The 11,387-nt window shown below is 37.9% G+C and overlaps 1 protein-coding gene across 2 annotated transcripts in view; it reads left to right on the top strand.

The window, feature by feature from the left end:
• The window catches only part of RGS22 (regulator of G protein signaling 22), a 203,240-nt gene that overhangs the window by 80,142 nt on the left and 111,711 nt on the right, over positions 1–11,387 (top strand). The window lies entirely within an intron of this gene.

The following is an 11,387-nucleotide window of genomic DNA, read 5'->3' as shown; positions in this document are numbered from 1 at the left end:
GATTGGTGGGATTACACCAGCAATGCATCTTAAAAGGGTATATGTGAAAGTTGGTAAATGTGGAATGTAAGTGTCTTGGCACAGTAACTGAGAGAATGCCAGGAAGGCTATGTTAACCAGTGTGATGAAAGTGTGTCAAACGGTCTGTGAAGCTAGTGAATGATGCCCCATGATCATATCAATGTACACAGCTATGATTTAATAAAAAAAAAAAAAATAAATAAATAATGTGCAGATATGTATTTATATTTATCTTATCCTTGAAAAATCTAAGGACATTAGAAATCTTGTCTGAAAAAGAAAAAAATCAGATAAGAACTTGTTATACTTTTCCCACCATGGAATAGCAGCTTTCAAGGCAAATTTCTTGGTATAAAGCTCCTAAATATACATTATATATTTTTTTTTTGGTTATTTATAAATTCAGAGCAAAGTTAAAACGAGGAGAAAGACAGGGGGTAAGCAGTAGTCAAGGAGAAAGACAGGTCCAAAGTGGGGTTTTCTTCTCTTCAATTGTCTGTATTTCGTTTGTTCTGCTCCTTCCCAAAACAAAATTGAGCTACTGGAAAGTGTTGTAAAGAATCTTCTATTGCTTTGATAAATAAGTCATGTATTAATTTGAATCCATTTTCATCTTCACACGATAATTTAAAAGGCCACACAGATCTATGACCCGGGCAGCAGCCGGGCTATAGCCAAGGATGAGACACAGCGTCTGAGGACGCATTTCCACTTTCTCGACCAGGCAGAGGTGGTCAACCCACAACCATAACAAAGCTCTTCCCTGTCATTTTGGGGTTTTTTCTAAAACTTTTCTTCTTTCTGACACACTTTGGCAGCCAATGTGTCTGGTCAGCCATCTTTCTCCCTCTCCTGAATGTCTTTCCATTTCTTTGTGTCCTGTTCAATTTTTTTTATTTTTATTTTATTTTATTTTTAATTAATTTATTTTTATTGTTAAATAATAGCTGTGTACATTAGTGCAATCAAGGGGTACAATGTACGGGTTTCATATACAATCTGAAATATTCTCATCAAACTGTTCAATGTAGCCTTCATGGCATTTTCTTAGTTACTGTATGTAGGCATTTGTATTCTGTATTTAGTAAGTTTCACCTGTACCCATTCTAAGATGCACCATAGATGAGGCCCCACCCATTACCCTCCTTGCACCAAAACCTTCCCCCTCCCTTCCCCTTCCTTGGCCCTTTCCCCATAGTCTTGTGCTATAGTTGGGTTATAGCTTTCATGTAAAGCTATAATTTAGCTTCATAGTAGAGCTGAGTACATTGGATACTTTTTCTTCCATTCCTGAGATACTTTGCTAAGAAGAATATGTACCAGCTCCATCCATGTAAACATGAAAGAGGTAACATCTTCATCTTTCCTTAAGGCTGCATAATATTCCATGGTATACATGTACCAAAATTTGCTAGTCCATTCGTGGGTCGATGGACACTTGGGCTTCTTACATGACTTAGCAATTATGAATTGGGCTGCAATAAACATTCTGGTACAAATATCTTTGTTATATTGTGATTTTTGGTCTTCTGGGTATAAACCTAGTAAAGGAATTACAGGATTGAATGGCAGGGCTATTTTTAGGTCTCTAAGTATTCTCCAAACATCCTTCCAGAAGGAACGTATTAGTGTGCATTCCCACCAGCAGTGTAGAAGTGTGCCCTTTTCTCCACATCCATGCCAACATCTCTGGTTTTGAGATTTTGTTATGTGGGCTACTCTTTTTTTTTTCTTTTTATTAAATCATAGCTGTGTACATTGATATGATCATGGGGCATCATTCACTAGCTTCACAGAACGTTTACCAAGTTTCACATATACCCTTGTAAGATGCACTGCTGGTATAATCCCACTAATCCCCTTCCCTCTACCCACTTCCCCCCTCCCTCCCCTCCCTTTCCCCCTTCCCCCTATTCTTAGGTTGTAACTGGGTTATAGCTTTCATGTGAAAACCCTAAATTAGTCTCATAGTAGGGCTGAGTACATTGGGTACTTTGTCTTCCATTCTTGAGATACTTTACTAAGAAGAATATGTTCCAGCTCCATCCATGTAAACATGAAAGAGGTAAAGTCTCCATCTTTCTTTAAGGCTGCATAATATTCCATGGTGTACATATACCACAATTTATTAATCCATTTTTGGATCGATGGGCACCTGGGGTTCTTCCATGACTTAGCAATTATGAATTGGGCTGCAATAAACATTCTGGTACAAATATCTTTGTTATGATGTGATTTTTTTGTCTTCTGGGTATATGCCCAGTAGAGGAATTACAGGATTGAATGGCAGATTCTCTCAATAGATGCAGAAAAAGCTTTTGATAATATCCAGCATCCCTTCATGATCAGAACACTTAAAAAAATCGGTATAGAAGGGACATTTTTTAAACTGATAGAGACCATCTACAGCAAACCCACAGCCAATATCATATTGAATGGAGTTAAATTGGAATCATTTCCACTTAGATCAGGAACCAGACAAGGCTGCCCATTGTCTCCAGTGCTTTTCAACATTGTAATGGAAGTTTTAGCCACTGCAATTAGGGAAGAAAAGGTGATCAAGGGTATCCACATAGGGTCAGAAAAGATCAAACTTTCACTCTTCGCAGATGATATGATTGTATATCTGGAAAACACTAGGGACTCTACTACAAAACTCTTAGAAGTGATCAAGGAATACAGCAGCATCTCAGGTTACAAAATCAACATTCATAAATTGGTAGCCTTTATATATACCAACAACAGTCAAGTTGAAAAACAGTTAAGGACTCTATCCCATTCACAGTAGTGCCAAAGAAGATGAAATATTTGGGAATTTATCTAACAAAGGACGTGAAAGATCTCTATACAGAGAACTATGAAACTTAAAGAAAAGAAATAGCTGAAAATATTAACAAATGGAAAAACATACCATGCTCATGGCTGGGAAGAATCAACATAGTTAAAATGTCTATACTACCCAAAGCAATATATAATTTCAATGCAATCCCTATTAAAGCTCCACTGTCATACTTTAAAGATCTGGAAAAAACTACGTGGGCTACTCTTACTGGCATTAGGTGATACCTCAAAGTAGTTTTGATTTGCATTTCTCTGATGATTAAGGATGATGAGCTTTTTTTCATGTGTTTGTAGACTGTGCATCTGTCTTCTTTAGAGAAGTTTCTCTTCAAGTCCCTTGCCCAGTCTGAGATGGGGTCACGTGTTCTTTTCTTGTTAATACGTTTGAGTTCTCTGTGGATTCTGGTTATTAGACCTTTATCGGAGGTATAACCTGCAAATATTTTCTCCCATTCTGAGGACTGTCTGCTTGTTTTACTTACAATGTTCTTGGCTGTGCAGAGATTTTTAGTTTGATCAGGTCCCAGTAGTGCATTTTTGATACTGCTTCAATTGCCTGGGGAGTCCTCCTCATAAAATATTCACCCAGGCCGATTCCTTCAAGAATTTTCCCTGCACTTTCTTCAAGTATTTCTATAGTTTCATGTCTTAAGTTTAAATCTTTCATCCAGTGAGAGTCTATCTTAGTTAATGGTGAAAGGTGTGGGTTCAGTTTCAATCTTCTACAGGTTGCCAGCCAGTTTACCCAGCACCATTTGTTAAATAGGGAATCTTTTCCCCACTGGATGTTTTTAATTGGCTTGTCAAAGATCAAATAACAGTAAGTAGCTGGATTCATCTGTTGGTTCTCTATTCTGTTCCAGACATCTACTCTGCTTTTGTGCCAGTACCATGCTGTTTTGATCACTATCGATTTATAGTACAGTCTCAGGTCTGGTAGCGTGAGTCCTCCTGCTGTGTTTTTATTGCTGAGTAATGTTTTGGCTATTCGAGATTTTTTCTGATTCCATATAAAACGAAGTATTATTTTTTCAAGATCTTTAAAATATGACAATGGAGCTTTAATAGAATTGCATTAAAATTATATATTGCTTTGGGTAGTATGGACATTTTAACAATGTTGATTCTTCCCAGCCATGAGCATGGTATGTTTTTCCATCTGTTAACATCTTCAGCTATTTCTTTTCTGAAAGTTTCATAGTTCTCTTTGTAGAGATCTTTCACATCCTTTGTTAGGTATACTCCCAAATATTTCATCTTCTTTGGCACTATTGTGAAAGGAATAGAGTCCTTGACTGTTTTTTAGGCTTGGTTATTGTTGGTATATATAAAGGCTACAGATTTATGGGTGTTGATTTTGTAGCTTGAGACATTGCTATATTCCTTGATCACTTCTAAAAGTTTTGTAGTAGAATCCCTAGTGTTTTCCAGATATACCATCATATCATCTGCGAAGAGTGAAAGTTTGATCTCTTCTGACCCTATGTGGATACCCTTGATCACCTTTTCTACCCTAATTGCAATGGCTAAAACTTCCATTACAATGTTAAAGAGCAAAGGAGACAATGGGCAACCTTGCCTGGTTCCTGATCTAAGTGGAAATGATTTCAATTTAACTCCATTCAATACGATATTGGCTGTGGGTTTGCTGTAGATGGCCTCTATTAGTTTAAGAAATGTCCCTTCTATACCAATTTTCTTAAGTGTTCTGATAATGAAGCGATGCTGGATATTATCAAAAGCTTTTTTTGCATCAATTGAAAGAATCATATGGTCCTTATTTTTTAGTTTGTTTATATGTTGAATTACATTTATAGATTTACATATATTAAACCAGCCTTGAGACCCTGGGATAAATCCGAATTTGTCATGGTGTATAATTTTTTTGATGTGTTGTTGGATTCTGTTTGTTAGGATCTTATTGAGTATTTTAGCATCAATATTCATTAGTGATATTGGTCTATAATTTTCCTTTCTTGTTGGGTCTTTCCCTGGTTTGGGGATCAAGATGATGTTTGCTTTGTAGAATGTGTTGGGTAATATTCCTTCTTTTTCTATATTTTGGAAGAGGTGTAGAGGTATAGGTACTAGTTCTTTTTTAAAGGTTTGATACAATTCTGACATAAAGCCAAGTGGTCCTGGGCTTTTCTTTTTAGGGAGATTTTGGATAGTTGATGCTATTTCAGAACTTGATATAGGCCTGTTCAACATTTCCACTTCGTTCTGGCTAAGTCTTGGTAGGTGGCGTGCTTCCAGGTATTGGTTGATTTCTTTCAGATTTTCATATTTCTGAGAGTAGAGTTTCTTGTAGTATTCGTTAAGGATTTTTTGAATTTCTGAGGGGTCTGTTGTTATTTCATCATTACCATTTCTGATTGATGAAATTAGAGATTTTACTCTTTTTTTCCTGGTTAGGTTGGCCAAAGGTTTATCTATTTTATTGATCTTTTCAAAAAACAACTTTTGGATTTATTGATCTATTGTATAATTCTTTTGTTTTCAATTTCATTTAGTTCTGCTCTGATTTTGGTTATTTCTTTTCTTCTGCTGGGTTTGGGGTTGGAGTGTTCTTCCTTCTCCAGTTGCTTGAGATGTCCCATTAAGTTATTAACTTCCTCCCTTTCCGTTTTCTTTTTTTTTTTTTTTTTGTAGAGACAGAGTCTCACTGTACCACCCTTGGGTAGAGTGCCGTGGTGTCACACGGCTCACAGCAACCTCTAACTTTTGGGCTTACACGATTCTCTTGCCTCAGCCTCCCGAGCAGCTGGGACTATAGGCGCCCACCACAACGCCCGGTTATTTTTTTGTTGCAGTTTGGCTGGGCCTGGGTTTGAACCTGCCACCCTCAGCATATTGGGCCGGCGCCCTACTCACTGAGCCACAGGCGCCTCCCCCGTTTTCTTGAGGAAGGCTTGCAGTGCTATAAATTTCCCTCTTAGGACTGCCTTTGCAGTATCGCAGAGGTTCTGGTAATTCATGTCTTGATTGTTGTTTAGTTCCAAAAATATGGTGATTTCCTTCTTAATCTCATCTATAACCCATCTCTCCTTCAGCATAAGGTTGTTTAGCTTCCATGCTTTTGTATGGGTATGCGCGTTCCTGTTGTTACTTAGTTCAACTTTTATTCCACAATGGTCTGAGAAGATGCAAGGAATAATTTCTATTTTTTTAAATTTGCTGAGGTTAGATTTGTGGCCTAGGATGTTGTCGATTTTGGAGTATGTTCCATGGGCTGATGAGAAGAATGTGTATTCAGTTTTGTTGGGATGAAATGTTCTGTAAATGTCTGTTAAGTCCAGTTGTTGAATGGTTGAGTTTAAATCTAAGATTTCTTTGCTTAGCTTCTTTTTGGAGGATCTATCCAGCACTGCTAAAGGGGTGTTAAAATCTCCAACTACTATGGAAGTGGAGGAAATGAAGTTGCTCATGTCTGTTAGAGTTTCTCTTATAAATTGAGCTGCATTGTGGTTGGGTGTATAAATATTAATAATAGAGATCTCATCATATTGAGTATTACCTTTAAGAAATATGAAGTGTCCATCCTTATCCTTAATTATTTTGGTTGGTTTAAAGCCTATTGCGTCTGAGAACAGGATTGCAACACCTGCTTTTTTCTGCTTTCCATTTGCCTGGAATATAAATGACCATCCTTTCACCTTGAGTCTATATTTGTCTTTTAATGTAAGATGTGGTTCTTGTATGCAGCAGATATCTGGCTTTAGTTTCTGTATCCAGTCAGCCTATCTGTGCCTCTTTAGAGGACAGTTTAAACCAGTCACATTAATTGAGAATATTGATAAGCCTTTCGAGAGTCCAATGGGCATTTTTAATCCTTTTGCGACTGTGGAAGTTGGAATTTGATCAAAATTTTCTAGGTGAGTTTACTTTTGTGGTGGAGAATTATGCTGGTCTTTATGGAGGATAGGTCTGAGAATATCCTGGAGAGCTGGTTTAGTTATGGCAAATTTCTTCAACATGTGAATGTCATTGAAGTATTTAATTTCTCCATCATAAATGAAACTCAGTTTAGCTGGGTATAGGATCCTGGGTTGAAAGTTATTTTGTTTTAAGAGATTAAAAGTCGATGACCATCCTCTTCTAGCTTGAAAGGTTTCAGCAGAGAGATCTGCAGTTATTCTAATATTCTTCCCCTTGTAGGTAATGGTTTTCTTCATCTGGCCGTTTTCAGAATTTTCTCCTTCATATTAACTTTAGTGAAATTGATTATTATGTGTCTGGGGGATGTCTTATTGGGATTGACTTGTGCTGGCGTTCTGAAACTGTCTGCTATCTGAATTTCAGAATCTCTTGGCATGTGTGGAATGTTCTCCTTCATAATCTCATGGAGAAGAGACTCTGTGCCTTGTGAAGCCACTTCGTCACTTTCAGGGATCCCTATAAGACGAATATTGGTTTTCTTTGAATTATCCCAGACCTCTTTGAGAGAGTGATCTGTTTTTGCCCTCCGTTTCTCATCCTCTTTGAGAGTTTGGGAACGTTTGAAAACTTTGTCTTCAATGTCAGAAATCCTTTCTTCTGCTTGCTCCATTCTGTTACTGAGGGATTCTACTGTGTTTCTCAGATCTTTGAGGGCTGCAACTTCTTGTCTCAATGTGTCAAAATCTTTGGTCATTTAGTCTTTGAATTTGTTGAATTCCTGAGACATCTTTTGGGTTACTGCTTGGAGTTCTAATTCAATCTTATTTGCTATCCAGATTCTGAATTCAATTTCTGACATCTCAGCTATTTGTTTGTGCTTGGGATCTTGAGCTGTGTCTGCCCCATTGTTCCTTGGGGAGTTGATCTACTCTGATTATTCATATTGCCAGAGTATTTTCATTGATTTTGCCTCATGATTGTTTTTCACGGTTGCCTCTGTCCGTCCTCAGAGTTGGGGAGGTATCTCTCCAAGATTAGATCCCAGTGGGATCACTCTGTTGTTGCTTGATCTTTGTAAGAAGTGACCCTGTGTAGTTCCTCTGGGGCTGCTCCAGCTAGGGAGTTCTGGTTGTGGAAGCAGCTCCAGCGTGTGACACAGCTGGATCAAGCAACAGTGGGGGAGGTGGTGCGCACAGTTCTGGGAGTACCTGGCACCAAGTGAGTTTGGCACAGAGAGCCCAAGGCTCTAGCAGTCTCTGGCCATGGGAAGGGCTCTGCACAGGAGCAGGGAGGGCTCCAGAGGGCTCGCGGCTACCAGTATCCCTGGGCAGATGAGCAGGCCAGTATGGAGGCTGGAAGGACGCAGGGTTGCACTGTCCCACATTTCCTGGTCAGGGCATGCGGAGGCCTGGTTGGTGCAGGGTCGCAGCACAGATCTTATGGAGGTCTAGGCAGTGCCAAGCCCAGGAATTTGAGGTTGCTATGGGCTGTGACACCACGGCACTCTACCCAGGGCAACAACCTGAGCCTACAGTGTGCCAAAACCGTCTCGCTCTGCCCCTAAAGGTTAAGGCTGTAGGGCAGCTCAGTCCCTGCCTTTAGGTTGCTCAGTCACTAGGTTACTACGTCCCGCCCAATCCTTGCTCTGGGACCCTGAGGGCAGAGATTGCTGGGGCAGTTCTCTCACACAATTGCTCCCTGCAGCCTAGCTCAGTGTCTCTGTCTGAGATCTGCCTATAATCAATAGGCAGATCCCACCATCCAGAGATGTCTGGAGTCTTATCTCCACAGACTCACCGTGCCCAGTTGCAGGGAAGCTGTTACTTGGCCGCCATCTTTAATCTCTCAGCATAATGTTTTCAAGAGTCATTATGTTGTGGTCACTTTCACTCTTAAATATATTTTGTTGAGTATAAAATTATAGATGGGTAATTATTTTCTTTTCTTTTTTTTCTTTATTGAGACAGAGTCTCACTCTGTCTCCCTCTGTAGAGTGCTGTCACATCATAGCTCACAGTAACCTCAAACCCTTGGGCTGAAGAAGTCCTCTTGCCTCAGCCTACTGAGTATCTGGGACTATAGGTGCCTGCCACAACACCCAGCTAGTTTTTCTATTTTTAGTAGAGACAAGGTCTCACTCTTGCTCAAGCTGGTCTCCAACTTCTGAGCTCAAATAATCCACCTGCCTTGGCCTCCCGGAGTGCTAGGATTACAGGCGTGAGCCACTACACTTGGCAGTTATTTTCTTTTAATACTTTGAAGATATTAAGTTGTTGTCTAGCTGTCTAATGTTTCTGTTGAGATACTGTCAGGCTAATTTTTGTTCTTTTGAAGATAATATATCTTTGAGGATAACATATCTTTTTCTCCTTCAGGATTAAAGGGTATGAAATGAAATAAAACAAAGATATCCCACTTCAGGGTTATCTTTGCATTTTGTTTTTTGCAGGTTTACTCTGATGTGTTTAGGTGTGGGTTTTCCTTTATGTAGTCAACTTGGAGTTAAAGATCTGTGGTTTTGACATCTTTCATCAGTTTTAGAAAATTTTCAGCTGTTTTCTGATATTGCTTCTAACCCACTCTTTATCTCCTCTTATTCTGGGATTCCAATGACATGTAAGTTAGACCTTCTCAATTTATCCTCTTAGAGCCTTTCTTCTGTATTCAATCCTACCTGCTTTATTCTAGGTATTTTTGTTATTGTCCAGTTTGCTGTTTCTTTAACTGTATCTAATCTGCTCTTAATTACATCTATTCAGTTTCTAACTTCAACTATTGTATTTTTTATTTCATAATTTCTCTTTGATTCTTTTATAGATATGTCATGTTATGTTTTAGAATTTCCAGTTTTCTGCAGACATTCTTGGTCGTCTGCTTTATCTCCCTGATTAGAGTTGTTTAAAGTCTGTGTCCGATATTTTTAATATCTAGATCTCCTGTGACTTCTTTCAATTTTTATGTTTTTACACTTGATATTAGCCAAAAGGCCAAAAGTCATCATTTGTTCTGTTTTTAGCTAGTTTTTATTCTTGTCTTCTCTGCTCTTGTGTCTTGTGTTTGTTCATTTTACGCTGTATGTTTTATTTGAAAAATTATGTGCAGAATTTATTTGAAGCTTAGGTTTTACATTATATTTTTCTAGAGGAGATTTTTTTTCTCTTGAATTTTTCCATATGATTCAAGCACTAGTAATCTTGGATCATCTCAATCCAATTTCAGGGATTTTTCTGAGCCAGAAAACAACTCAAAGTTATGCTGCAGTATATGCAAAAGGATTGGTTTACTTCTTACTGGTAGGGTACAGCCCTGGGAGTTCCCAAGCACAAGTAAGAATGAAGAATTAGTTAGTGCCCATGACTCTGTTAAATATGCTACTAAGTTTACCAGATGCTTTTCATTATCAGCAAACCATCAGGATAGAGCAACCTCAAATGCTGAAGTCACCTTTGTGAGTTTTTATCATTTGGGTTTTAATTCAATAATTCCTGACTAAATTGTTAGCATTAAAAGCTTTCAAGCAGATTTTTTTATATTTTTTTTCAGTTTACCTAATTCCCTTCAGTGTGAGCTTGATCCACATCGTTTTGTCTGCCATTTGCAAAAGTAGCAGTTATTGAGCATTTATGGTGTGACACTTTGCATTTAATTCTTACTGCATCCCCATGAAGAAGGCATTATCTTCATCTTTTAGGTGATGAAACAGTGAAAAGACATACAGGCAAGAGAGGAGAGAAAAGTCGACTTTGAAAACTAGACTTTACATTGTTATGGCTAGAGTATTATAGTGAAAAATCAGGAGATAGGCTAAGGGGATAAATGACCTTCAGAATGTGAAATCTCTTATCTGTCACATTAAGGAATTTGGAGATTATTTTCTATGCATTGGAGAAGAATAGAGTTTTTTGTGTCACGTATTAAAATTAAGTTATTTTATTTTTAAAATTTGGAGATAGATAGTTCAAAAATAGGGGCAAGCTGTATACACCTATTCTGTCCTCTTTGTTGCCTCATTTTTATTAATATATCTTGGAATTTTTTTCATAGAATTAATTATGCTATAACAGTAGATATATCATTATCTTTTGATTCTTGTTCTTATTCTTGTCATTTTGTCTCATTTTATGTCTGGTTCTTTGATTCTATACCAAACGTTTTATTTGTACTCTATTGATAGACATGATATTGTTTCAAATGTTTTTTGCCATTACAATCAATGTTGCAGTGGATATATTTGTATGTTGCTGTGTTTTTCATACATACATGTATACCCACACACATATATGTATGATAAATTTCTAAAAGAATTCTTGAGTCAAAGTTCATATACTTTTCAAATTTTGGTAGTTATTGCTAAATTGTCTTTCATAGAAGTTGTAACAGTTCATACTCCTGCCAATATGTATGAGAAGTGCTTTTCTTTTTTTTTACCATGCCATCAACAGCACAATTGGCATTACCTCTGCTAATGCATAGGTCAGTTTTAAAAACTGTATCTCTTATTTTAATTGAAGTTGAACATTTTTTTCATGTTTAAGAACTATTTCACATTATTTCCTATGAACTTGCTATCCTCAGAAGGAGGAAGAACAGCACTGGAGAAGGCAGATGATGAGTTCAGTCTGGGGTGCTGCCTAGGGGACCACCCC

The sequence above is a fragment of the Nycticebus coucang genome, chromosome 13 (genome assembly GCF_027406575.1).
Source record: "Nycticebus coucang isolate mNycCou1 chromosome 13, mNycCou1.pri, whole genome shotgun sequence".
Classification (NCBI taxonomy): Eukaryota; Metazoa; Chordata; class Mammalia; order Primates; family Lorisidae; genus Nycticebus; species Nycticebus coucang.
Note: the sequence above shows the minus strand (reverse complement) of the source record. Positions and strands in the feature narration are given on the sequence as shown.